Below are 3,876 nucleotides of genomic sequence, written 5' to 3' on the forward strand. Positions count from 1 at the left end.
GGACTCTCTCTCTCTCTCCCTCCCTCTCTCTCTCTCTTTCACACACACTCACTCACACACACACACACACACACACACACACACACACACCAAGTCTACATGTTCTCTAAGACCCCAAACCACCCTCTCACCCAAACAAGGATCCCTTTCAATCCCCTTGATACACACTAATAACACACAGTCATGCCGCACACACATAAATGCACACAATTTGCAACTGAGTTGTGTTGCCAGGAAAAGCATTCCTTAGCATCTCTGGTCATTCAGTCACATATCTGACCTCAGGGGACAGCTGTACTACAAATTGTAGCAACAAACATGTTGGGCTTAATTAGGGACTGACTGACTGACTAATATCTCTAAAATAATCTGAACAAGTTCCCAAAAACTCAAACTGATGTCTCGAAATAGCTAATTTTGTCTTATCAAAAGCCAAAGATCAAAAGGTTTACAATTTACATTGACAGGAAACAGAGAGCAGCAGTAAATCCTCACATTAAAGAAGCTGGATTCAGTGAATATTTGAAAATTTAAATTAGTTACATTGGACATTTCTTGCTGTGCATCTAGGCTGCTTAAAACGCAACAAAATGGACAAAGAATCACACATTTTGCAAAGTTGGTGATTGCATCACAATATGAGTAACTGAATGTGACTAACTGAGATAAAAATGAGTGTACACGACAGCAGATATGCTCCAGTCAGCCTGACTAATTCAAGTGAAAGTGCAAAAACATCAACCGTCTGAGCTGTCTCTCTTTGTGAGTCACATTCACCCCATCTGACAGGTCAAGAGTTTTGGGAATTTCTCTCTGAGCTCGGAGTTATTCCCGTGTCATCCCAGGAATGCCAGACGGAGTGATCAGGCCGGCCCAGGACGCTCCTCAGCTGCCATCTGCATGACACCGTTGCTCTGCCATCGGATGTCCTGTTTGCGGTGTTGAGTTGCAGGTCAGCTTGGATCCATAAGCAGAGACCTGGTTCGACATTTCGACCTGTCGAAACACTCTTGACATCTCGACTAGTCAGCAGAATACAGCAGTTATCCGGACACCGAACACCGCCACGCTAGCTGGTACGGTTGACTGTCATGAAGCTATAAATAACGAATGTCGTCTTCATCCAAAAATGTGACTGTTGGATGATGTAGTTGGATTGGTTCCCTATCAAACATACAGCACACATGTTGGAGAGGTTAAGGCTGGAGTTCATGGCCCAACTTACCCTGCCCTGCCCTGCTATGGCCTGGTGTGGCCTGACAGTACTGTGGAAAGACCCAGTGATTTATATGACCGTCTTGCACTGCTGAGACAACGAGATTAATGGCTGGCGCTAGCAGTCAGCGGTGATGAGAGAGAAAGTGTTTTAGAAGGAAAGAACGATGAACAACGAGTAGCTGAATGAAGCGAGGAGCTGAGGGGAGACAAAAGTCGATTGTCGGGCGTACCGACACACAGAACATCCGGTATGGGATAAGAGAGAGCAGGAAAATATAAATGACACACTTCAGAGAATAAAATTTGCGATGGTATTTAGATTGCCTCGTAATGGGATTCACGAGCATTATATTTGCAAATAGAGGACGAGACAAATTTCAAAGTCACACGGCATGTTTCAGATGCATCTTCCACATCTGATCATACTCAAATGGTAAAAAAAAAATGAAAGGGAGTAGACTTGGAATGGTAGGACTGTATTTTTTAGTGTTTTGGAGAATAACATTGCAAGGATCACTTGAAATTTCATAATTAGGAGACTTCTTTAGTCTCAAACTACAACTGGAAGGCTATTTGGAGCTAAAACATACCCACCAACGTCAAGTTCAACAATTTTGTGATTGAAGGTTTGCGTGCAGACATTTCTCATACAAATCCCAAATATTAGACATGTTTTCTCAAGGTTAAGCATCTCCTTTATAGCTGGCTAACTATTGATTAGACGATAGTGACAGATGCAAGCATCTGAAACTGTTGAATCAGCTCAGTTTATGGGTTTAGAGCCCAAGCTGGCAAGAGACCACAGCATATGCAGGCGTATGGCATTGATTTGTGCACCATGATACTAAGGATCCCTTGAAAGTAGATGTGGGTATTGGATGCAGTTGTGCAAGCTTGAATTCTGAGTGGGAGAGCACTAATCATCCTGAGAACAGGACTGAAAAAGCAGACGGGAGAGGAGGCGGTGAACCTGTGTGTGTGCCATCGCAAGAAATAGAGAACTGGAGAAAAGAGAGAATGTTGAAAAGATGATGATGAGAGCATACGAGGGGAAAAGACTAGGTGAACAAAAGCATCTATATATGAGCTTTTAAAATGGATGCGAGATGAACCACCAACTGGCTTGAATGGAGTAACGAAATACACATTTCATGCTACAGACATCCAAAGTCTCCTGTAATGTCTGTGAGCTTCCTGCAAATGAAGCATCTCACAGATCCATGCAGCATAATTATGTTTACACAGACATTTAAAAGGGCTTCTGCCTGCAGGTTACAGCCAAACAAATATATTCAGATATCAGATATTCAAGGAGAGGACAATTAGCTAATGATTCTGGCTGTTAAATCAATTTGTAGGCTGCTGACAGAATCTAACTGGATTGAGTACTTAACAAAAATTACATTATCTTCTGTGTCAGGCTTAAAATGCTCTGATGGTTTGTTTAGATCAATGTTGAGATACCAGGAATATTCAAGTAGAGGTTGCTAAAAAGGTTGGATGGGTTATTACACAGCTTGTTGCTAAATAGTTGATACCTTTCCTGTGTATTTCTATTCTAATCTTTAAAATATGGAGATGACGATGAGATTTAGCTTTGAATGATCATGTATTTGATATATCATCAAACTGTGTAAATACAGCATATACAGTACATTTGTGTTGTAATGAATCTGTTACTAGAACTGAAGCAGGTTTCTTAGTGTTGTTAGGTCTTGGAGCAAAGGAGATGGAAGCAAATCATCTGCTGGATGTGATTCTAAATAAATATTAGTCTTTAAAAGTGCATTTGCGGAAAATTTCTCAAGGAATATCAAGCATGATTGAGCAATACAGATAGAAATACAGTCTGTGCGTCAGATTGTTTGAGCACTTTTTTAAAAAATATTTGAGATGTTGTTTGTACATTCACATGCATGTGGTAGAAGTTATGTCATATATCTGATACAGACGTATGCCATAATAGGTTACTCTACAACCATGAAACACAGCATAACACCGAAGTGTAACATAAACCCTAAAGGCACCAGACAGAGAGACGGCACAACGACAAGTTTTCTTGACACTCAAAGACACACAAACATTATGTACAGGCATGACTGGCAAATGTATGTAAATAAAGTTAAACCCACACAAATAGAAATAATGCATGAACTATTGTTTAAGTGTATAAGTGGATGCATATGTATTCAGTTTGCACACACACAACATTGTGACCTCTGTTCCCTGTGCAAATGCTGTCATGTGTGGGCTGCAGGATTGCAGGATTAAGGGATTTTAGCACATTATCACAGGCAACTACAGGCACAACTGGCTTATAATCAGAACACTGTGCCATAATTCGGGGGAGTAGGAGATTAAATGCCACCGACATTTTCTTTGTTTCCCTTTTAATCATTGAAAAACAGGAGAGGGGCTGCGCGGATGATATCTGGAGAGTGGGGATAAGTGTCAAAATGAGACACAAAGCTGTTAAACTTTTAAATTAATGTAAAATCTGAGAGCAAGACTTGAGAAGAACCGAAATCTGCATTTATTTTACAATCATGGCCCCAGTCTTTTCTCCTTATCCTATATTTTTACAAGAAAATTGCCTATTTTAAGGCAAAATGGGTCATCTGAGACTTGTACAACCTCTGTCAGTGAGCAAGGACTCAT

The sequence above is a fragment of the Thunnus thynnus genome, chromosome 13 (genome assembly GCF_963924715.1).
Source record: "Thunnus thynnus chromosome 13, fThuThy2.1, whole genome shotgun sequence".
Taxonomy (NCBI): domain Eukaryota; kingdom Metazoa; phylum Chordata; class Actinopteri; order Scombriformes; family Scombridae; genus Thunnus; species Thunnus thynnus.